This window comes from Podarcis muralis, chromosome 1 (assembly GCF_964188315.1).
Source record: "Podarcis muralis chromosome 1, rPodMur119.hap1.1, whole genome shotgun sequence".
Lineage (NCBI taxonomy): Eukaryota > Metazoa > Chordata > Lepidosauria > Squamata > Lacertidae > Podarcis > Podarcis muralis.
The window spans coordinates 89,765,115-89,789,948 of record NC_135655.1 but is presented as its reverse complement, the minus strand read 5'-3'; the positions used below and the strand labels follow the sequence as shown (position 1 = coordinate 89,789,948).

At 43.1% G+C, this 24,834-nt stretch overlaps 1 protein-coding gene across 1 annotated transcript in view; it reads right to left on the bottom strand.

Moving 5' to 3' along the window:
* GLI2 (GLI family zinc finger 2) overlaps nucleotides 1–23,446 on the bottom strand; it is a 192,844-nt gene extending 169,398 nt beyond the window's left edge. Inside the window, exon 1 of the mRNA XM_028742935.2 lies at nucleotides 22,801–23,446. The gene's annotated coding sequence lies outside the window, so the exon portion shown is untranslated. The remainder of the gene's footprint in view (nucleotides 1–22,800) is intronic.
* Nucleotides 23,447–24,834: the final 1,388 nt, after the last annotated feature.

The following is a 24,834-nucleotide window of genomic DNA, read 5'->3' as shown; positions in this document are numbered from 1 at the left end:
TGGCTGTAATTTTGGAGGTCAGAAATGTTCTTTCAGTCCTGCCAATCTCTGTGGGTCAAACGTGTGCCACTGTTTCACCTCTGCTAACACACATGGCCCTCTAATTGGTCAAAGCACTGGGAAATCAGAGGCAACCAACTTCTGCCCAGCCAAGAGTCACTTGGCTCTTTGGACAGTGGTCCAGGGACTAAGGGAGTCTTTGCTACACATTGCAGCCTTTAAATGAGAAGTCAAGCTCCACCATAATGTCAGCCTTGCACACAAAATCACAGGGAGATGTACGATTAGTACATGAACTTGAATCTCTCACAAACTTTTTAAGAATATTTTTTTCTTCTTTTCTTTTCTTTTCTTTGCGGGGTGAAAATGCAGACGACACTTTTCACATCTTGATTAAAACTTGAGCTTCATTAGGAGCCAGACAAAATTGCTTCCCAGGCTGGATCTGGCCTGTGGGCTGTGCATTCCCCATCCCTTACTTAAAGCTTGCCTGCCAGATGCTTCTCCAGATGCTGCTTAAGTCCCTCCCAGAGCACATGATTCCATTGCACACCAGAGTGTTCCCTAAACAGAGGCATGCTGCTGCTTGGAATTAAAATTGGAGGCACACTTGACTCACACAAAAAACGGGAAAGAGGCATACCCCGAGCAGTGACTCATGCACAGAGACAATGGGTAGGTAGTCTTGCCTGTGGGGCACCTCATTCTTAATTGCCTCTGCATCAGCCATTCTTTCTACACGAAGCTCACTGGAAAAGAGAGATACCAAGAGCTTTTAATTGATGGATTTCTCAAGGTTCTCTCAAATTAGGGTGCCCAGTTATGCACCACAAAAAGAGGCAAAAAAAAAATATGGAAACAAACTGCATAAAATTTGCATAATATTTTTATGTATAGATGCAAATTTAGAAATAATTTAAATAGAAATACAATGTGTCATATCACAGTGAAGAAGTCACCAGATGACTTCTGTACTTGCTCTATCTGCTGACCAGTTGCCTGTAACTGTTGATGGGCAACTTCAAGGTTCCTGCTCACTCTCCCTTCATAGGTTCCTTATTTATACCAGACATGGACTGGACAGTCCTCAAATAGAGGGCACCTGCAAATAGAGGACTATCCTCTGTAAAACAGGACATATGACCACCCTATCGCAACTTCAAAGCACATTTATTCTACAGCACCCAGTTGGAAAACCCCTGCTCTACACATGGTCCTAGTGGTCAAATACTCTTCTGGCTCACTCAGGCTTTTTCTAGCCAACTTCCATTGAAGCAAGGGTTAGTTGTGGTTAGTTTAGTGGTTAGAGTGTTTGGACTAGGGCCTGGGAGACCAGGCTTCAAACTCCCGCTCAGCCATGAAGCTCACTGGGTGGCCTTGGGTCAACCTAGCCTACCTCACTGGGTTGTTGTGAGGATAAAGCAGTATAGGGAAGCACCATGTACGCCACCTTGAGCTGCTTCGAGTAAAGGTGGGATAAAAATGACATAAATGACAATCAATACCTTTCCTCAGTTTAAGCTTGGCGCCTCTTTTCTTCATTTGGCCTGAGGTAGTCAGGAGAACAAGGGTAGTAAACTACAATCACTAATAAAATGAGGATTTCATGACACTGGAGAAAAAGAGAAGAACTTGGTGGTAAAAGTTTTTTTAAAAAATAAAATAAAATAATGGAATCCAAGAGTTTGCTCTTTCCCCTCCTCACCTTTATAAAAAGTTTCAGCCACATAGTGGGAAGCCATAATGATCTGGGCCTTTCAAGGTTTCAGATATTGCACTTCTGGCCACTGGGGTATTTTACCGTTGCCATTTTGAGTTTAGTTCAGTTGGCACTTTTGGTGCAAAGAGGAATCAAAGTGGACCATTCTGCTCTTTATTCAGACTAAGGAATCTTTCACTTTGCTTCAAAGAAACGGGGACAAACAAGCCCCACGTCTTTTATGAAACCTACAATGCAGTACCTTCACTTTTGCTTCAGAAACCCCCATTGCTTCAATATCCTTTCGCTCCACTTGAAATGCAAACGGAGGTCAAAGGCTCACTCTCTTACAGGCTGCCCATAACCCCTTGCCAGTCCTTTTAAAACATCCTTTGTGCAGGCCAAAGGGAAGAGCTGCTTTCTTGGATTCCAGGAAGCCCCAAAGTGTGCCTCCTAGATCGCACCTTGCTTTTCCGTATCTTGAAAACCTCAATTGAGGAAATGAGGCAAAAAGAGGGACCTAAATCAAGCTACAGCATCTCTGGCAAAATGGTAGTTTATCTTCTGCACAAGCTGGATGGTGGAGATTCATGTAATTAGAGAAACAAATGCAGCCGTAGCTCTTAACATCCACACCAGTAATTCAGGCTCTTCCATGAAAAGGAAGGTGGGGGGAGACAGGCAAACAAACATGAAAGTGTCGGCTGGCTTAGATCACAAATTAGATCCACAGCTAAAACTGTCTTCCATAATGGGTTTTAAATACGTTGTCTCCTTCAGTGCTTTGCCTGTGCTTTGCCACACATGCTGTCTCCCGCCTTCACTGAGAAATCTGTGTTACTTGCTCTGCTGAGGTCACTTCATATGTTACTTTCAGCTCCATTGAGGAAAATATGTGCACCATATTGTCTGAAGTAAAGGGCAAAGGAAACATGCAGAGGTTTCCATTGGGAAAACATGGTAAGGAAGTGCACCCGTTTCCATACCTGTGTATTTACAGGATGAACAGGCACACACACATTTGCACGGCATATCAATCAACATCTGTTATTTCCCCTACTCAGAGAGAATCTTTTTATTAGGAGGGAGCAGGGAAGCCACTGTTAAATGCCATATTTAGCAGCTCTGTTGGCACTGTAAATAAGGAGTGGTCATATATGGTCAAAGTCACTGAATTATGTACTGCATGAGGGAGTAACAGCCCATACAATGACTGTCAGGTGGCACATTTTCAGGAAGGTTACATATGTAAGGTTACATAGAGGTCAAACAGGGAGTTTTTAGCAGTGGGTAGACTAGAGAATGGTAGACATGCCCAGTCTTAGGACTCTGGACAAGCTTTGTAATGCAAGCTTTGTATAGCATTACTATAGCTTTGTGCTGTTCATAGTAGCTTCTCAGCCCATTCTTTGGCTATCCATGAAATCCTGAATGGCTGCTGATTGACGCAGGGTAACAGATGCTGCTTGCAGGCTTCTCATAGATATGTGGTTGGCCACCATGAGAACAAGTTGCTGGACTAGGTGAGCCTAGAGAAGCTTCTCTTATGGTCTATTCCAGTGGGCAGTTCTCACCAGCTTCTGTAGAGCCAGTGTAAGGAAGCCAGTAATGTACAATATTTGACATGCCCTTTCATATATCTACGTTAAGACAAAAAGTCCCACTGCACAATGCCGCCGATTATTTTAAGTCTCAACAGTGCATAATATTGATAGCAATACATTAGCCTTTGGCAGGAAATCTGCTCTGAAGTGTCAACAGCAAGAGCGCTTAGGTCTGTCTGCGTCTCTGCAGACTTTTGATGGGGAAAATAATCCTGGATTCTAACCAAAGTCCCTAAAGTCAAACAATATTTTAAAGTGGATTCCTGATAAGACATGTGCTATCTTGCTTTGAGCAAGCGCAAAGAAAAGAAAAACCCTGTTTCTGAGTGCAAATGGATCCAGATTTTTTGAACTTCTCTCAAATTTTAGGGTGTTGGCTTATTACTTGTCTCTTATTAATTACAGTGATGATTTCTTTATAGTTATTAATATGAAATGGCTCCAAACTAGCTGAAAGAAGATGTCTGGTCTTCAAAAAGTCATCCAGAAGCAGAATTTGGAAAGATATTTGTGTGCTTAACAAAAAAATAAATGTCTAGTAGTGTTGCAAGTTTTGTCACGCAACTAATTATCATTCTCACTAAAACATTTTGGCTTTGATTCCAAGAAAGTTAGTCACATTTAGGGCACATTGAAATTAGGAAGAGGACTACAGCTACAGATGCCTGAGGATTGTTTTCAGTCTGCATATTTAAGTAAATGAACCTGATCCACGTCTCCTAGAGCGGAGCACAATTATCCCTTGATTTTTGCAGTTCTCAGCTCAAAAAAGTACTGAAAAAGCATATAAAATGTGAATTTTGTGGGGAGGGCATTGCTTGCAAATGTGTACAAAACTCATGTGAATTTTTGTGCATTTTCCAAAAGAAAAACAGAGACGCTAAAAAGGAGACAGAATGGATTCATGAAGGAACACATGTGAAATTGATGCAGACTAGAAATTGACAGCTTAAAACAGGTAGCAAGGGATGGGAAAGAACCTCTGCTGGAAATTCTGGAGAGCTTCTTACTAGTCAAAGTTGACAATACTGGGCTAGATGGACCAATGGTCTGATATAGTACAAGGCAGTTTCATATATCCAACTAAATAGGGTTTAAGTTGATCATTACTAACCTGCCCCATTGATACTGATAAGGCTGAAGCACAACCACCTTTTCATGCACTCCTAGTCATTCCCGAGTACTGATTTGCCCTAAGGAAAATTCCGATTATTAATGCCCCAAATGTGTAAAGTGGACTAAGAGAGCCATGAAACCCCCAGGTGCAGGTTTCGATCCACACACAGTTCATTACATTACTTACCTGCTTATTAAGCAACTGCTTAATGGCCATATAAAAATAAAAAGAACAGCACATAATGTAAGCTCATAACCTGACCTGGAATATGTCCAACACCTGGCCTGTCATAAATCTCTAGCTGCTTTTTCCATCATGTAAAAATAATAATTAAAAAGAAAAGTCCTGCTACATGTTAGCTTTAATTAAGTGATCTGAACAAATATTACCGGGACGGTCCTTAAAATAGTTCATGAGTTGTAAAACCACAATTTAAACAATTGCTCGCTGTGCGAAAGCGGTTGCACCAGACTGACATTGCTAAGGAATGAGATCATCTACGATGGATGCCCAGCACTTTCAGCTTGGACATCCAACAGTGTGAAATTCCACCAAGAGTGCTCAGCCTTGGGGTCTACTGCCTCTCCCACCATTTTTTTCACAGAACATTGGTAGATTTCCCCTCCTCTCTCCCACCTCTTGCCACATATCACAATCTTTTTGAACTCTTGTTGTTTCCCTGAGAACATATGACATTTGCCCTTTGTGCCCAAACTACATATTGGGGGGGGGGACTTGGCCCCCACAGGCCTATAATTATTTACTAACATGAAGCAGGCACTGTTGCCCATAAATCTGATGCCCAACACTAGTAAGGTGTGATAGACAAAACTTCTTAACCACTGGTCTCTAAGCTACTGCGATATTGGTTAAAGCTAAGCCAAAACTACTCAGTTTTTAGGAACATCATTGGGAATACTAAAAAGCATTTTACTTGCATGGGGATTTTTTAACGCCTCCCCCCCTTTTTTTTGCTTATTAATTTACTTGACCTCATTCTGACTTGCCCACTTGCCAACAGTGACATCATCATGTAAACAAACCTGACTGGTTACATAACTGTGTGATGTCATCTTATGTACTGCATGACCTCCTCTTGGTAGAATCACTCATGTGACTAACTCACAAGGAAGCCCCAATAGAACAGAAGAGGGGAGTAATGGAAGTAAACTGGATTGAGAAAAATTAAGTTTTTGTTCCCCTCAGGAACAATTTTGGTGGTTTCTCCCACCAAAATTTCCAGTTTATGCCCTAAAATGAGAATATTCAGCATGGGTTTAATGCTGGCATAAAAATATAAAGCTTTTGCTTTGTTGTACAAGTTAGGCAGAAGCATTTTGTAACCACATTGCTTCAGGATAAATTTTGGGTCTGGAGATATTCAAGGATTTCTCCTTATTTAGGGTCTTTTTTAATTATTTCACAACAGATGGAGTAACAGGGGTGGGTGGGTAGAGAAGTATCTCTAGACACAACCTGCGCCTTTTATGAACACTTCAGATTCTGTTACTGCAAGCCTAGACAAGCCTGTTCAGAAGTAATCCCCACTGAGTGCAATGGGCAGAGCAATCCTCTACTTGCCTACTCAGAAGGAAGCCCCACTGGGTGCAAAGGGCCCTTACTGCCAGGTCAGTGTGTATAGGATTCCAGCCTCAAGGGCTACAATATAGTCGTTCCAACTGCAACATTCACATGGAACTTAGAAAACAATAGTACAGCAGATCTAAAGCCAAACTGGAACAAATTATATCACATAAGAGAAAATTATAATATGCATTTAGTTCTCTGGGAGTTCTTGATCTTAAATCACAATATGGGCTCCCACATGAATCTGACGCCATTCTGATTAATAGCAGAAGAGGCTCCGTCCTGCTCAAGGCAGATTGAAAACCCAACGGAGAGTTTTCATCTTTACCTGAGCAATTGATGGGATATCATACAATCAGGCTACCAGTCCCTTGCACGTAGGCTGCTTTGCCACTGCAGCTCATGAGTGGGTTGTTAAAAATCATCAAAGCTTTCACTGAAGCTAATCTGTTGGATTAGCAGGGGAAGGGATTATGCAGCTGGAATGGGAAGGGAAGGGGGAGGGTTAAAAATAACACATGTTCCGCTTTCAAATCATACCAAAACATGTGGTGCTTGTCTCCCAAGTCTGGCGCTAAGGAGCCTGTGGTCTGGCAAAAGTTCGGATTTCTGGTTTTGATTTGAGAAATCATCACAAATGCTGGAGCCGAAAAGCTCCAAATAACATTTGAAGGGAAGGGCTATAAAATCCAAGTTTATGTACCATATATGATATTAGTCATTGTTCTCATTTGAGTTTATGCTCCAGTTCCTTTTTTCACATAATTAAAATGAAACGGGCTCTTTAAAACGAGAAGAAAAGAAGACACAGGGACTATGTTAGATCTTGTCGTAAGAAGCCTTTTGGCACCACAGCGATTGAAACGCAGAGCTTAATTCTCTACTTGAGAAGGTGATTAAAGAAAGACTCTTGGATCCCTCTCTAGTCTGCAAGTACCAACATGGAGACCTGCCTGCCTGGTATCTCCAAAGGCATGTTGATCTGATGGCTTTATCAAAAAGCATCTGTCACTAGCAGATGTCATCAGAACTTGAGGAAGTGGGGAGGGGAGGGGGGAAGAGCACTACTCAGGTGGCTTTGATATACGCAGAGTGCCCAGCATGATAAAGTTACAAAAGGTATAATGGGACAGTTTAATGGTACCCTATTTTCCGACATGCACATTTAAAACCTCAGTTGTCCCATTTGGTTCTCCCAGGTATACAAGTTCATTCATTGTGTGCTTGCAGAGATCCAAGAGTCTCACCCACATGACAGTTTCCCACCCACATGACCCTACCAGGCCTCTCCCTAGTTCCAGTTCCAATCAACACTTCCTCACTCTGCATTAGAGACCACTCTCAAATTATCCTGGAGTTCTGGGAATAGCTTGTTGTCTAGCTGGAAAGGGCATCTCTGAATAAAAAACCTCATTTTCACATCTACAGAACTCCAGTTTATCCAAATCAGAAGTCAATACTGTGTAAAGTTGTGGATGTGTCAGAGGCAACGGACGTTGACCGACATCCTATATACATAATCCACAATGGCCTTTGCCATCCTGGAGGAATGTTCTACAAGGGTATTCTGAGAAATGGGCAGGGCATTCTGAGAAATGCCGAGGAGCTAATCAAAAACACAACCTGAACATGTGCTGTTTCTGCCACATGAGTCCTTAACAATTGGCTGCAGGACTGAGGATCTTCGGCTGATTTGAAGGCTGGCAGGTTCATTTGAAAAGACAATGCTGTACGGGCAGGTCTAAAGAAGTCAGTGAGGACTGGGGAGCTCTTGGTGGTGTGAGAAACCAAGAGGCATAATGTAGGCAGCAAGCAAATGAAGGGAAGCTGGGTGAAGACGTTCTGAATTAACAACACTTGGAAGCTATGAGCACTTTTCAAGTCCGAGGCTTTTCGAATGAGGTTTTTATTTACTCATTAATAAACATGTAATTCAATACAGAATACTGTGAATTTTGACAGAAGAGAAAAACCTCATGTAGTCAAAAGGGGGCGCGCTAAATTTAGGGTCTGTTATGGGTCACATCTGAGAAATGTACATAGATATGCTTAAAATTTCTGATTTCATCTAATGAGATTTTTTTAAAAAAGGATTTAGATGTGGAATTGGTGTCGGAACATCCTCATGGGGGCTTTCCATCCTGCTGAACAAGTTCATTCCCATGATTGTGTTGATGAAGACAGTATCCCTACGGAGGCACAGGTGCCCATTCTCACAAATGGCACCTCTAAATTTACTTGTGGTTGCAAGACCAGCAGTTGCCCCTGAAGTAACTTGTATTTTAAGTCACTAAGTCTTAACAGGGTCTGAAAATCAATTATCTCTTATTAGCGTTTATATGCCCTCCGCAACTGTGCTCAGACCTTGAGCTGTTTCAATCACACATATAGATAGCATCTTGAAAGAAGTGCAGGTTCTTCTTACAAATGGCGTCAATGCAAATGCTGGACAAAAGGAGCACAGGCATCAGATCAGAAGAGAGAAGCTCACAAATGCACTAAAAATATGGTTTATTCAGTTTCCATGCTTCTCTTTAAAATAAAACCAGTTTCCCGCTGAGTATATAGAAATCTAGGGTTCCGGTGGCCCTGATGACAAGTGTATGGTGGGATGGTATTTTACTGCACCTGAGAGCTTCTCTCATTGCTCTTTGGATGGTGCCAGTCTAAGCTCAGCAGTGATCCCACATGTTTCCCCGATGCCTCCAACTCGGCAGCTGTTTGAACTCTTTCGAGTGATTACTGGGATGCATTTGTAATGATGCAAGTAAGACCTACCTGGGCATATTGACTCTAGAAAGTATTATCAGTTGATAATGAATTAAGTTCCCCAGGATTCCTCTGAGACCCTCAATTACTTGTAAGTGCAGGAAATTGTGCATTCATTCCTTAGATCATGAGCCCTTTAGGAATCATTTGGTGCCCAGAATAAACATAATGCTAAAGCAGAACTCAATGGAGGGCAAAGAATGCGATAACATGACACCCCTAATTTGTCATGCAGTTAGCCGGTGAGAAGATGGGGATGCCATACGCTGCAGTTTTGCAACCTAAAAATGCCAACTTGTGTCTTTGATGCAAATATGCTTAGGAGAGAGTAATCGCCAGGAGGAAATAGATGGCGAAGCAGCACAGGGTGCCCACCACGCCCCTGTGTGATGGTATCACGCAACTGATATAAAAAGGAACAAAGAAGGTGTGACATTGAGCATAAGCTGGCCAATAAAAGCAGCGGCCCCTGCAGCAATGCACTTTGTTTGAACTTCTCCACCAGGGGTTGAGCGCTCCTCCAGCCCATACACAGCAAGAGTTACACAACCGTTCTTAAGGATGGGTGGTTTTAGTACACCCAGAAGGTATAGGAAACACAGCTTTTAATTTAGCAAGTAATGACACGCAGCGGAAGAAAATAAGGCACTACATCTACTCTAGGGTAGTCACCTCAGAGGTGAAGGGCAAAACAAGTTGCAATAGAAATCCCCGATGTCCTTGGGGTGTGTGAGGGAGAGGGAGAGAGCGGGGAGAACATGAAGTTTGTCTGCTACAACGGGATGTCCAAAAGAGGGTTCATAAAGCAGGACAGTTTGCAGTGAAGTGTGTCCATAAAGAACAAGGAAGTGTTTGGATTAGACGGATAAGCAATATTTTGCTGTATTTAAGAACTGCCAGTTTTCCTATACTCTCCCTTTCACACAAAAATAGCCAGTTTCCAACGGTGCAACTCCCTCCCCCTCACAAGTTTTGCACGTTCTTTTGCTTATTGTTTGATTAAATCTATTGTATAACTTTTAAGGCTATTTAGTGATCACCCTCCCTGCCTTATTACAGTATCCTGCTCTACAAGTATCCCACCAGCATCCAATTTGCATTTGCCTGTTCCAGGTCCAGACAAGCTTCCAGCATCTGGGTGATAGGTATGATTCATAATCACATGCGCCCAATGTTGATGTGTTAACAGCAGACAAAATGCACAGGGATCCATTTCTGTTCAAATCGCCTGGAACAAATGCTGCATTCAAAAGCAGAGCACATGGTAAGATGTGTTGTTAGACAACCCTCAGTCATTTTCCTTGGGCTTCTGTTGGTCAAGTTGCTGACTGATTTGGACCCTTGTCCTGAATTTTACAAACTGTTCACATTATTTGTATTCTTAACTTTATTGCAAGTTTTAGAAACTGTCACAGACTTAATACTAGATGGACAGGGAAAATCAGACTTAAAACCTTGAGCCTGAGGCCACTGAAATATCAAGACCAGAATATATTGTCACGAGCCCAAACACGACCAATGTATCAAGCCAAGGTGCCTTGTGTCTGTATATCTGGAGAAGGAAAATGACAGACTGAAAGACTGTCAATCATTGGATTTGCAAGACCTCAATTTTTTGAAAGCAAAGCTAAAAATTTATTCTCATCTTCAGCAATTTGAGGTGTATTTATGTGTCAGGTGTCACTCTCCACTGTCCTTAACCTTGAGTAAGAACAGGTGGGGGTATGATCAGTTGGAAAATCTGCAATAATATAGACACCCACCCTTGGACTGCTCTTGCAGATTTTTCAAAGCATTCTGAATGTATGGCACTTCCATGGATTGTCTTAGGCTAGCCTTCATGGTGAGTATAGGAAGAATAAAAAACTGCTGTTTATCTAAGTGACCTACAAGAAAAGATTCAAATGATATACAAGGGACGCCTCTTCATAATGTTACCTAAAATAATCACGGGTTCCATTTTTCTCTCTCTCAAACCCACACACAGTATTTGAATATTCTCTTTGAAATGCCTTGGTAGGCAAAGCATGTTACAACCATGATTCACAACCAGCAATATGTGCTTACACAGCAAACACACACAAATCTCACATTTGAAAAAGTAATTATGTACCTGTGTGCAAACACACACACGCATAGGCACACACGCATACAACCTATAAACCTTCAAAACAAAATGAATGAGCCTAAATATTGGAACTTGTTATTAAGTAAATCATGGTACCTGTAAAGCTTCCATTTGCATAACATTAATTCACGATGGTATGTAAAACAAATTCATCACACCCGGCTATATAATGGCTTGATTTATGCTGGAAAGGGGGTGAAATATCAAGAGGACAAAATTAAATTGACAAGATGTACACGCTCCTTGAAGCCAATGTTGTTGTTGTTTTTTACAAAAAAAAAAAAACCCAACAAACCATCAAAACAACTAAATTATGAAAAAGGAGGGTGGGCGAAAGCATCTCTATAAGTAAATCATGCAGTTGGTTCATGCACATATACAAGTCCACCAGTTATTAATGTCAAGCGCACTGAAGACACTCAAGAAAATCATTACCATTCATAGCCACTAACGGCCATTAAATCTCAATCAATTCAACTTAACACAAGTGTACTTCAGGGGCCCTTACAGTTCCTTACAGATGCAGCTCGAAAAGTCCCGTCTGACTTATTGCATTGTCCTCCGCACACAAAAAGGGCTCGCTAAGGGTCCCTCTGAAAAGGAACCGCAGTCTTTTAAAACTGATGTTCTTTTAACAGATATGTCCTTAATCAACAGGGTTTTCTTTTTTCTCAGCTACCAAGAAAAAGAAGAGGAGGGCTGTAATAAAGCCCCACAGATTTGTGTGTGTGTGTGTGTGTGTTAATTAATGTGGTTTCTTTTCATGTAGAGTGGGGGTAAGTGGAATGGATATTTGAATGTTTTTTCATTTGTGACATCAAACTACTTTTCAGCATAAAAGCCTAATAAAATTAGTGGGGTTGCTTTTGGTTTTTTTTAGTGTTATGCAATATTCGCGATCAATCTAAAGAGAGTATGGTCTGTGAGCATATGAGACCAATCATTAGGGCTATCTACATGAATGCTTCCCATGCACTCAGTGAATCCAGCAGAATCGTGCCCACTTGCCATTGTGCCAATGCACCACAGCCTAGTAGCTGTACACTCATCACTGAGAAAAGTAATGCCAAGACTACAGGGAGGAATGACTACTGAATCTAATCCTGCTCCCCTTCATGCTTTAACATGGGGAGACTAACTTGCTACATCAGGGGCTCTCTGTGGCCTTTGTGTGTGTTTGCATGCAAAAGTATGCATAGGAAAGTGTGTTGTGGCTTCACCCTCTTTTGGTTGTGCCCATGCACTTTTCCAAAGGTGAATGATGCCCAAGAAACATGGTCATCTACCGGCAGTGTTATTTTTCTAGAAAAAGAGGTGCCAGAACCCACCATGAATGCCTCCCTTGCACTTATAATGGCAATGCCGCCCACCTGAAAGTTTCCAGAACTGAGTTCTGGCTGAAAAAAAGCCCTGCCTACTACTGCTTTAGCTGAACACATGGCTGTCTCTGAACAGTCCTATTGTTTCAGCATCAAAGGTCTCTGGATGGGACTGGGAGATGGCCTCTCCACATAAACTGCCCTGAACTTCAGAAATAAACATCAGTCAATCAAATCACTCATTACCGGTTCTGATGACTTTCATGTACAGCACTACAAAAGCACAACAAAGGTCACACTTAAGTAAGTTTTAGTCAAAGTATATCCATTTAAAGTAATAAGCGCAACTAGGTTAGGTCTATTAATTTCAGTGCATCTACTCTGAGTAAAACTTACTTGACTACCCCTACATTTTTTGTCATCAGTCTATGTGGTGAAAAAATGATCCAAATAGGCCATTAGTGAAGACTGACCACATCTCTGAATGCCTCGAACTGCCATGCAGGAGGTACAAAGAACCATTTGCTACAGGGCCATATCTTCATTCATGTAGAAGATGAATACTGAGAGAGCAAGATCATGCCTGCTGGCACCACTTGAGAGTGTTCACCTGAACCTCTAAGGAGAGCCTACACTCACACAGCTTGCCCTTAGGCTCTGCTTGCGTTTGGGTAAAAGTTTGGCAAGTGAGGGGTGAGGCCTGTGGGCTTGATCCCATCCCTCCTTTCACAGATGAATGCAGAAAAATAAATATTAAGGGCAGATGCAGGATGATGAAAGAGGCATTTACATTCATCCATAGAATCCAATGCCCCCATCTCCACTTTACATTTAAAGCAGTATCATACCACTTTAAAAAATTTGCTCAGAATGCTGAGTGGTGTTAAGGACCCCAGCCCCTAGTGACAAAAAGCAGCAATTTCCAGAGTTCTCCGGGAAGGAGGACTGAGTAATTAAACCACTCTGAGAATTGTAACTCTATGAGAGGAAGAGGTGTCTCCTAAAAAGCCATCATTAATAGCCTAATTAATCTAGGCAAATAATGCCTTCTAGCATCTGATATGGTGATCAGTGGTCTACTCTATCTAGCCATGGCTTTGCAGGGACTGCTCATTCTCTTGTTAACTGGATTGTCCTCAGAACCTTTTGCATACAAAGTGTCTGCTCTACTCCTTGAGCTGTAGCCTCTTTTCCTTTCCACACATGCAGGCAAAAGAGTATTTTCTTTTCATTTTCAACTTCAGCACTTGTCTAGCCCTGTAGAACATTCAGTCTCTTTTGACAGCCACCTTTTGAGGCCTCGGGGGAAGGAGGGAAATACTCAAATGCTGAACAAAGTGATTATGAAATTAACATCTTTGTTCTTTCCCCAGCATCATTTATATAGTGGTTAGGTAGGGAGGTAACTGTGAATTGATCAGGAAATTTGAGCTTCTGGTGCAGTAAATTGGGCCAGCTTCCTAGCTCCTCTTTCCCACCACAGTCCATGTTTAAAAGTTTTCTAGATGTTTGAACTTCAGGCTTGGTTCAGGTGCTCAATTAAATAAATTCCCAGCAGACAACATGGCCAATGGCCAGGGAAGATGGGAATTGTCCATCCACATCTGGATACTGCCATGTTGGCTATCCTGGTCTTAACATATCCTGGACCATTAACAAGACAGGTTAGTTAACCAATGTTCCCTGGGGGAGGGTGTTCAATTTGCCATACAGTATCAATGCAAATAACATACAAACACTCATAAAATGGTGGTGTGATTCCACCATCCTTAGTCTGATCTGTGGTGAAAGGTTTGTTTGCTAGTACCAGTTCTCTTGCTATGCATTTGTTCCAGGGAAGAATCCTAGCCCCACTCATGAATGGATTGAAAGTAATTGTTACCAGTGATGTAGGCTTTAAAGTTGAACCTCTGAAGCCTCTGGCTTCAAACCCTTATCTTAAGAAGTCATGGTCCATAGTAATTATTCCCTTTTTAGACCAGACCAAAGGGTAACCTATTGGCCCATCACGGTAATTCCAACAGTAGCCAGCCAGATGCTCCTGGGAAACTAAGAAGTGGGGCCATTGTAAAGAGAGTTATATCCTTTGTCCGTCCCCAACATATGCTCATCAATGAATACAGTGGTACCTCGGGCTAAGAACTTAATTCGTTCTGGAGGTCCATTCTTAACCTGAAACTGTTCTTAACCTGAGGTACCACTTTAGCTATAATGGGGCCTCCCGCTGCCGCCGCCACCACAGAATTTCTGTTCTCATCCTGAAGCAAAGTTAACCTGAGGTACTATTTCTGGGCTAGCGGAGTCTGTAACCTGAAGTGTCTGTAACCCGAGGTACCACTGTAGTATATTCCTCCATTCCATTCTTAGCTACCTGTTTCACATACAGTCTCTGGTTTAATCCCCAGCCTCTCCAGGCAGAGCTTGAAATGTCTCCTGCCTGAAACCTTGGAAAACTGCTGGACTAATTGTTCTGACTCTGTATAAGTCAGCTTCCTGTGCTCCTGTGTTCTCCCTTTGTTTCATTGGGTTTTTTAAAATCCAGCTGGAAAACTGATTAATACAAGAGTGAATGTAAAAAAACTGGTAACATGTGAGTGTGGACTAAGGATGAAGAAATCTGTGGCCCTTCAAATCTTGCTCCAATCATCCAAACAGGGACCATGTTGGCTGAAGTTGTTGAGAGTTGAGGTCCAACAACATATGGAGGGCCACAGGTTACCCATCCCTTATGTAGGCAACCCCATGTGAATTTTGTGAATGCTTGAAAAGACTTCTCAGAGAGGCAGAAGCAAATGTTGACAAATAGCTGCACTCTCCAGCATTCACTAGCTTAGATCTGTAACAGTAGGAGTATATGTGCTTGTATGCAAGTGGAATATATACGTTCACATTTGGGGAGTCAGCGTATAAGACCAAGCACAGTAAGAAGTTAAACAAGAATTCAGAAGTTATTGTGAAACAAGCAAGATAACAGCTCCAAGAGAACTACTCTACAGTATATCCAGGTGAATCTTAATGTGGTTTGTCACAAATATGCTCAGTTCCATTTCCCCGCTATTCTGGTACTCATGCAATCAAGAGAAAAGGCAGTAGGGTGGAGAAGGAGGGCTAAGAATTGCTATTGTCCAAAGCCTTTCAGATTAACCACAAGCGAATCCTAATGAGCCGAAAGTTCAACTGGTTTCCTAAAGGGAAATTGCTCCGAAAGGGTACTGGAACCAAATATATAATCGCCCTGGAAGCCCCGCTTAATTACAGGGTTTGAGTCCAACTGGGAGAAAAGAAGCTGCTTTTCAGCTACGCCACCTGAGATCATCCAGATACTGAAACTATTTGTAAAGCAACAAAAAAACATTTGCATCATAAAACACGCCAAGACAGCACAGAGGCAGGGCAGATGTGGGCCGAGCAAAGAGCAGGCCACTAAAACAATTGAGGGAGCTGTAAATAAGGACTGGTAATCCGCAATCATTGCGACTTGGGTTGAAATGCCAGGCAACTAATGGGCTTCATTCTCCCCTCAAAGGAAATACTTTATCAGATGCAGTCCTGTGAGCAGGAGCAGTGTCTAGCATCTGACCCTCACAAAGGTATCAAAGGAGAGAGAAAGGCATTTATAATTGGGCTTTCTGTCAGGTCACACGCATTATACAAACTTTCCCCCCCAATGAACAGTTACCAGTGCAGCTGTTTCCCCCAGTTTCTACTGTATGTTCCTACAGTAACTACACAATGAGGAGGAGGGGCAGATTTCTAGCTGAAATGTGGGGGGAGAGAGAGAGAGAGAGAGAGAGAGAGAATTCAGCCCTGGTGCTAAAAGTTCCTTTTATGTCACTGTTGTTTTTGGTTCATTAAATTTTCCACAGATTTGCGGAGAAGAAAAAAACGTGATCAATAAACCTTGACAAAAGTGAACGTGTGAAAAAGGCAAAAGAAAGGCGAAAGTGGAGGGGGGAGATAAAAGTGAGATCCCCGATCCCCCGATCTCGAAGGCAGATGACCGGAGCTGGGGAGGAGGGGGGCTTGCTGAATAATCTGAATAGCCCATCATTTCTTTGCAGCTTTTCACTTTCTTTCTCCTCCTGACTGTTGGAACTCTTCACTCAATACAATAGTAAATGCACTAAAACTGGTTTTCTTATGCTAATGAATGAATGGGATTGGGTACTCTGTTAAAACCCACTCCCCACCAATGTGTCCACCCCCCTCTTTTTTTTAAACATTAACCTATTCAAGTTAACCCAAAAACGCCAGAGCCTGCTTTAAAAGCTTATCCTCCCAGATGCACAAAATTAATGTGGGTTCTCTATTTCTCCCCCTTTCTAGCAGGGAACAGGGAGAAAAGTCTCGAGCTGGGCTAAGGCTTCTTTTAAATGCCCTTTCAGACCTTGAAAGTGGGAAAGGAGCAGAAGTGATACATAGCAGCAAGTGTCTAGTACTCTGGCCTGTATTATTTTGCTTCACCCAGTTTTAAGAAATTAAATAGTAATGGCCAGTTTAAAAAAAATGTAATAAATCAAGAAGGGAAGGAGTGGGACGCGGTGTGTGGAAACAAAGTTTCTAACCATCATTAGTAGACTCTGAACTGAGGTCCAGATACCTAGTATATACAGATCCTGGTGACCAACTAAGGTTGAAGAAAAGTCCTATCAAATTCAATGGGACCTTTTTCTGAGTAGACATGCATAGGATTGTATTATCAGGCCCCTCTTTTTCAGCTGCAATTTGGGCTTATCGTTTTCCAGTTCCTAGCACTTTTTCATTTATTTAAGGAAAGCCCTAACAACTGCACCAGGATTAACAGATTCAGGGACATTTTCCTGCCATTCCTTCAGGTTCCAATAAAGCTTTTAACTCTGGTATACTTCAAGTGGATTTCTGGACAAAACACAGAGTTTTTGTTAATTATCCAAACTGTTATTATTGTTGGCTCCCCATTCATTGGGTATTCCAAATAAAGTGAAGAGATCTCCAGCAATTTACCCTCGAGTTCTACATATGCAGCCATATGTTCCGAGCTTTCATGATTGCCCTATATAAGATCTGTAAGTGTCCAATGGGAATTCACAAAGTGTGCAGGTATCTAACCAAAGACCATTAAATAAGATGTTTTTGCACTGTGGCAGTGTGGCTAAAGGAAGTAATTAACTCTCAAGATTCAATTTTGGGTTGCTGCTTTTCCTTCGAAATGCTAACAAAATAAACCCCAGTTCTTTTCTATATTTACCCTGCTTTCAAGTGTATGTCAAACACTGCTCAAGTAAATTAACACACTGCAGTGCAGTCAACTTCATTCATAGAAATTCAGATAACAGAAGAAGTAGCTCAAGTGCAAACAGTCCAAAGAAGTGTTAGAGAAGCTGTATTTAGGGAATAAGAGTATTTAAAAAAAAACCACACACACAAAATCCAAACCATTCAAAACCACCTCCTTCTCCTTTTAACCCTCTACTTCAACTTGAGTAAGACTGTTAAGTGTACTCATTCTAAGGACAGCAATGGATGGGTGTTTGCTACACAAATAAATATAGAGTTTTGTGTGTGATTGCTGGCTGAATTTGCTTTCTTCGCTAATCCGTACTGGAAACTCCACTGTGAACAAGGCACTTCTGAGAGCACAAAAAGCTTGAAGGATTTGTGTATCTTTCAGGATGCAGAGCAAACAACTGGCTTACAGTAGGCCACCAGGAATTGAGGGAGCAAGGGGTAGCAATGTCTATTCACTTTTCTAGAAAACTCGTAGGTGCTTGGGAAAGAGATTGTCTGTGTAAAAGATGCACCTTGGAATGCGTGAAGGGTGATTCTAAGACGCTATCAAACCCCAAAATAATCTAAAGTTAGAATGCCTTGGAACAGCCTTTTTCCTAACATCCTGATCCTAAATAGCAATCAGGCACTGGTAACAATGTGGCAGTGCAGTATGCCGGGCCGGAAATTAAGTATTTTAAAATAAAGTACTGTAAAAGCACAACATTATTTTACAATCTTTATGAGTGATTTCCTTTGACTGCAGCTGTATACACTCTTTGTTGGGAGCAATGCCCTTCATAGTAGGATGTCTGAGTAAAGAAGTATAGGATTGGGCTGTAAGGCTGCAGTCCTATTCCATGACTTCTTGGGACTAAGTCACATTGAATTCAAATACAGATGGGTAGCCGTGTTGGTCTGCCATAGTCAAAACAAAAAAATTCCTTCCAGTAGCACCTTAAAGACCAACTAAGTTAGTTCTTGGTATGAGCTTTCGTGTGCATGCACACTTCTTCAGATACACTGTATGCACACTTCTTCAGATACACACTTCAGATACAGTGTATCTGAAGAAGTGTGCATGCACACGAAAGCTCATACCAAGAACTAACTTAGTTGGTCTTTAAGGTGCTACTGGAAGGAATTTTTTTGTTTTGAATTCAAATACTTACTTTTAAACGGACGTGCATAGGATTGGGCTGCACATCTCAGGTTTTAAAAGGCCAGACTGAACCAGCTGTGCAGCTCCATCTCTGCTGCCATCACCTTTACCTTTCCTTCCAGTGGCTTAAAACCTACTTCTTTATCTTGGCTCTGCTTTTCAGAATAAATGTCTTCTTCCCTTTACCTGTGCCATGTTTGATTATAAATCAGCAGACAGATCCCTCCTTTGAGTTCACCCACATACGGCACCCAACCCATCGTCAGGTGCTTTTTAAACAAGTAACTAAATAATTTTAAGAAATCTGAATTAAGGGGGGAAATACTGTCAAGTATCTCAAATATTTCATTCCAATTTATATTGACAAAAAGTATATTCTATACCGTTTGCTGCTGTTCAAATTTTGTTTAGCATAAACAAAAGGAAATTGATTTCTGCAATCATTTATGATAGCATTTGTCAAATTAAAAGCAGATATAAATTCTAGCCTGGTTTATTTTAAACATTTACACCCCACCCTTTCTAAAATGGCACCAGTTGGCTCAAATAAGGATGCTTCTCAAGATTCTTCCCACATAAAACAGGCTAAGAATTTGACACCAGTTGCTTAGCATATGCCCGCACAGCTTTTCATAATAAGATGGGAAATATCCTCCAAGTTGCCTCTAGATTTAAATCAGAATGATCACTTTTAAATCAGCATCATCGGATTTAAGTAAGTGTTATGCCCCAGCCTTCAGCGCACATACCATATACACAAATGTCCAGCTGCAACCATTTTTCATCCATATGAATCCGCCCAAACCTACAACCCTTTTGAGGCATGAAGAAATAAAGACATTAAAAGGAAGTTGGAAAGAGTCCCCGGGATATGTTTTCCTATGCAGTACAGTGGTTACATTTCTGGGCACTTCAAAGTTATGCGCTTAAGGCAACAACAGGATTCAGCATCAAGTGAATCTTCCCCCACACCTTGCTTTAAAGATTATCTCTTTTACAAACACACCCCAGAGGATTGAAAAGTTCACCAAAGAGAAACAGTTCAGTATAAGCTGATTTTCTGTCTTTTCAAAATTATGGGTGGGTTGTCAAATTGGAAACTTGCCTTATTTTTTAATTGCCCCACAAAAAGTTCCACTGTGGGTAATTTGTTAGAGATTATATATATATATAAAACCAGATGTGAAGTTATACTCAATATGCCATTTATGTTGGGGGCAAGTCAAAGTTTGACAGGTGTCAAAGTTTCCTGGCACTCTGAACAAAATATAAATAACTCCAGGCAAATATCAAGATATATATAGATATATTAATACAAAACCCCAACGACTACAGCTTGAGCAGTATGCAACAATCAACATGCATTTTACAAAGCTGTAAATGATGTACTATATATCTAAAAGATTTCCTTTTCCAGGTCAAAGTAGGCAGCACAATTTGTTTTCCTTGCAGCAAAAGGTACGTAAATTTGTTTTTAACCCCCCCCCCCATAAGGTTCTCTCTTAAATCTAAGGTAGCTAGAACAAACAGATCAAATCAGTAAGTCTTTGCAAGAAATCAGTCTTTTCCACGTCTGTATATTTTGGATTTCACCGTTTATTTACTCTACTCTTTTGGCACTGGGTCCGTGGGACATGCCAATACAATATTTGTTTAAATGCTATTTTATGCAGCATGCGAGTGCAACGTTTACTTTCAAATTCTTGGACATCCCCAGAGACCTCTATTGCATAAAAAGGAGAGAAAGTTTTACAACTGCTCTTTTTATCTGTAACGGTCAATAATACATAAACTTCAAAACGCATCAGCTGTGGAAAGGGTACCCCAATATGCGCAGGTTTTGAAAAACTACATAAAATAAGAGAGATCATAACAGACTATGTGCATTGTCGATTATTATTTTTTAAAAGAGTAAGGAACCAATGTATTACTTTATGCATTTGCATTTTACTTTTATTTAATGGGCACAATCCAGCCAAAGCTCTCATCGGATACAACTTCATTTACTTCTGAGTAAAAATGCATAGGATTGTGCTGCTAAGCTGCTGTTCTACACATACATTTCTCTGGAAGTAAAACCAACTGAACACAGCGGGACTTAACTTTCAAGTAAACATGTATTGGGTTGCACCACACCTCTCATTACAAGGCAAATGCCCTATGCATTTAGAGTGCTTCTCTTTGTGAGGATCTTGGCCACAGGGATCTCCCTCTCATACATCCACACACAAAGCTAAAATCCCCCTACAACTGAAGACTTATCTTGCCAGTCTCTACACCCCTTAAGAGTGGTGTTTTGATGGGCCAGTGCAATGTTATTTTTGTGGCACTTGCAATAAAAGGTGACCAACAGTCTATTAAAAGTCGTCTTGTGCTCTCAGTGAGTTACACTGAGGAATATCCTAACAACTTTACACTCTCAAGGACCATAAGCAGCAAGAACATTGCAGATCCTCAGCACCTATCTGGTTGAGTGCTACAGCTCCAAAGGGTCCCTGTAATCCCCCCCACCCCAGGGATAGCCTATGTGAAACTTCTGCATTTTTTCCCACCCTTTCCAAAGTTGTTATTGGCTATATTCTTTATCATGCTGCCTGAAAACCTCTACATTGACTCCCCGTGCAACTTGGATGGAAAGTGTTCAACAGGCCAAACAACACATCTTTAATGCCAGAATCTGAACACACACAAGCATAATAGTTTGAAACTCAGGTAACTATTTTAGGCAAAGGTGCACCTGGAAAATCTCAACAAATGACAGCAATTTAGTATGTGTGGAGGGTTTCTTTGGGGGGGGCAACAAGAAAAACAAGAAGAAACGATTCCCTCCCTCCTTCCACAATTGTCTTCAAGCCTTTGAGTTCTTGGAGGAGGGGGGGTAAGCACCCCTTCAGCTCTCCAAATCCTTAATAGGATTGGCGCCCAGCTCACTCCATGCCGCTCCCCATCACACAGGGATCAAGTTGCAGGGTGGATTTTTGAAATTCCTTCGCAAATATACTTGCCGAAAGATTGCTTTGGGAAAGTGGGGGGGGGGGGTGGATAAGTGGCCAGAGGGAGACAATTGCGAGGGGTTAAGTCAAACCCAAGAGCCTCTCCATCTCTCCCTGTAAAAGATTTTAGGGAATGGCGCACACACCAAAATTTAAGTTGCAAATCACTCACTCCCCGTTATAATCGCAGGCTCACAGCCCCCGCCAGTTTACCGTCTTGTTTCTGGAAAATGCCTATACACGGATCCCTGCGGGATTGGTATATACAGAGAGAGAGAGAGAGAGAGGGAGATGAACGTAGGATATCTGGCTTATGCATAAGATACCGCTATGAAATATCCGCGCCACGCTTTGAAGTCCAAAAGGTGTGCAGCGGGGAAAAGCAACCAACACCGCCCGTCACATGTCCGCCAAACTCCTGGAAAGTTGGGGCGCGTGGGTGGGAGCGGCAGGGAGTGGAGCAGGGCAAGGAAAGCCGCTTCTTGTGGAAGGAACTGTCTCCCACCCAGGCACCCCCGCGCCCGTCTTCCGCGGAGATGGGAGATTTCAAATCAACAGATACACACAGGTTGGGGGGGGGGGAGGCGGAGAGAAAGCAGCACGGATCTCCCCAGAAGGAGCGGCAGCCTCACTAGTATTGGGGCAGCCCCCACCTTCCCCACCACCCACGCACCCCCGTGGGGGAGGAATTCTCCCAACATTCCAAGCCGAACGTTGGTCAATCTCTCATCTGCTGCTGCTCCTCCCCTCCTGCCTAGTTGTAGCAGGAAAGTCAAGGCACCGCCACAGATCCTGAAAATGCCTCTCTCTCTCTCTCTCTCTCTCTCTCTCACACACACACACACACACACACACACACAGAGAGAGAGAGCGAGAGAGAGAGCGAGAGAGGACACACGTGCGCAGGTTCCCTGCTTCAGATCAATCAATCCACAGCAGTACCGATCCGCCTGTTACCAACTTTTACCGTCACACCCACCAAGGGGGGGGGGCGGCGGCGGGAAAGAGCGCGCGGACCCCCCTCGTCTGCTCCAAGACGCAAACAAACACACTTTAACGGGGGGGGGGGGAGGCAATCGACACTTGAAGGACAGTCACCTCTCTTTAGAATTCCAAAGCATTCCAAAATGTGGGGGGGTGGGGAGGGGGAGGGAAACGGAGGGAAGCAACTTTACCCAAAGAGAAGTTTGTTTGCTTTTTCACAGGGCCAGCGGCTGCTCCGGCTCCAGGAGAGGGCTGCGAATCCAGCGCCCCATCGTCCACTTCAGGGCTTGGGGAGAGGGAGGGAGGGAGGGTTGTTGCCGCTTGCAGTCCTTTTGTGCGTCGTTTTTCTACCCCTTCTTGAAAAGCGGGAGTTGCTGCTGTTGATGGTGCTGCTGCTGCTGCCGCTACCAAAAATCCCGGCTGGAGCGCAAGCTTCCCCTTTCTCCTTCTTCTCCTCCTCCTTCTCGAAGGCTCATTGAGGATCGTCCGGGAAAGGGAGAGAGGGAGAGTTCAAAAAAGTGCTGGGCGCTTCTTCGGCTGCCGCCGCGTTTCTGCCCTCCTGCCATCCATCATCCCAGCGTAGGACATCCCCGGACGCGCACGCTCGGGGAGAAATTAAGGAACGCAGCAGGGGGAGGAGAGCGCGCGAGAGCGGAGGGTTCTGCTTTTCCCCACCACCACTGACGCCGCCAGTGGAGGAAAGTTAAAAAAGAAAGAGGAGGTGGAGGGGGAAAAGAAACTTTTCCTCTCTCTCTCCCACACTTCGAAATCCAGTTGGGGTTTGTTAACTCAAGTCAGATGATCTCCGGAGTCCAAATCCATTGACTGGTCTGTTTTCATTCTAATCCACGCCTGCGCCTCCTGTTTCTCCCCGCCCTTCGTCAATTGCACCATGAACTGTTCCAGATAGGCTGGGATCTCTCTCTCCTTCCGCTTTTACTTTTTCCTTTTCCACATAACCGAAGTTGGAAGCGGGACGCAGCTAGTGGGATTGGATTGGAAGGAGCAGAGAGGTGATCACAGCTGGGCAGGTTGATCTCTCCTAAGGGATGCAGGTGATGAGTGTTAAGCACACACAGCTGGAGACTTCGTGTGCACACAACCCATAAACAGGCACACCTTTTAGCTCCTGTGTCAGGAAGGGTCCTGCCCAAGTAGGTATTAGCTCTGGCTACTTGGGAGCCCACCACGGAGTAACATATGAAAGGCAACAGACTGACCAAGTGGTGCGTGCCTGCAGTGGCACAGTGACTGCTGAAATGAATTCTGTGCAGGGCAGGCCCTCCCATTAGGCAGAGTGGGGCAGCTGGCTCAGGCAGAGAATGCTGGTGTGGGACGGGGGAGTCTGTTTGCCACTGTTTCTCAATGCTACTATCACCTGCCCAGCCATTCCTTCTGACTCCCATGTACTCCCTTCTGCTGGATGGCAATTCCATGTGTGCCACTTGCCCTGCACCTGCAGTTATGGCGGAGGATGCTGTCCCACCTCCATTTCTGAAGTGAGAGGAGAACACCAGATGAAAGTAAGCCCAGCTGGATCAGGCCAATGGCCCATCTACTTCAGCATCCTGACCTTTGTTGTTGTTTAGTCATTTAGTCATGTCCGACTCTTCGTGACCCCATGGACCAGAGCACGCCAGGCACTTCTGTCCTCCACTGCCTCCCGCAGTTTGATCAAACTCATGCTGGTAGCTTCAAGAACACCATCCAACCATCTCAACCTCTGTCGTCCCCTTCTTCTTGTGCCCTCCATCTTTCCCAACATCAGGGTCTTTTCCAAGGAGTCTTCTCTTCTCATGAGGTGGCCAAAGTATTGGAGCCTCAGCTTCACGATCTGTCCTTCCAGTGAGCACTCAGGGCTGATTTCCTTAAGAATGGATGCGTTTGATCTTCTTGCAGTCCATGGGACTCTCAAGAGTCTCCTCCAGCACCAAAAGCATCAATTCTTTGGCGATCAGCCTTCTTTATGGTCCAGCTCTCACTTCCATACATCACTACTGGGAAAACCATAGCTTTTACTATACGGACCTTTGTTGGCAAGGTGATGTCTCTACTTTTTAAGACGCTGTCTAGGTTTGTCATTGCTTTTCTCCCAAGAAGCAGGCGTCTTTTAATTTCGTGACTGCTGTCACCATCTGCAGTGATCATGGAGCCCAAGAAAGTAAAATCTCTTACTGCCTCCATTTCTTCCCCTTCTATTTGCCAGCAGGTGATGGGACCAGTGG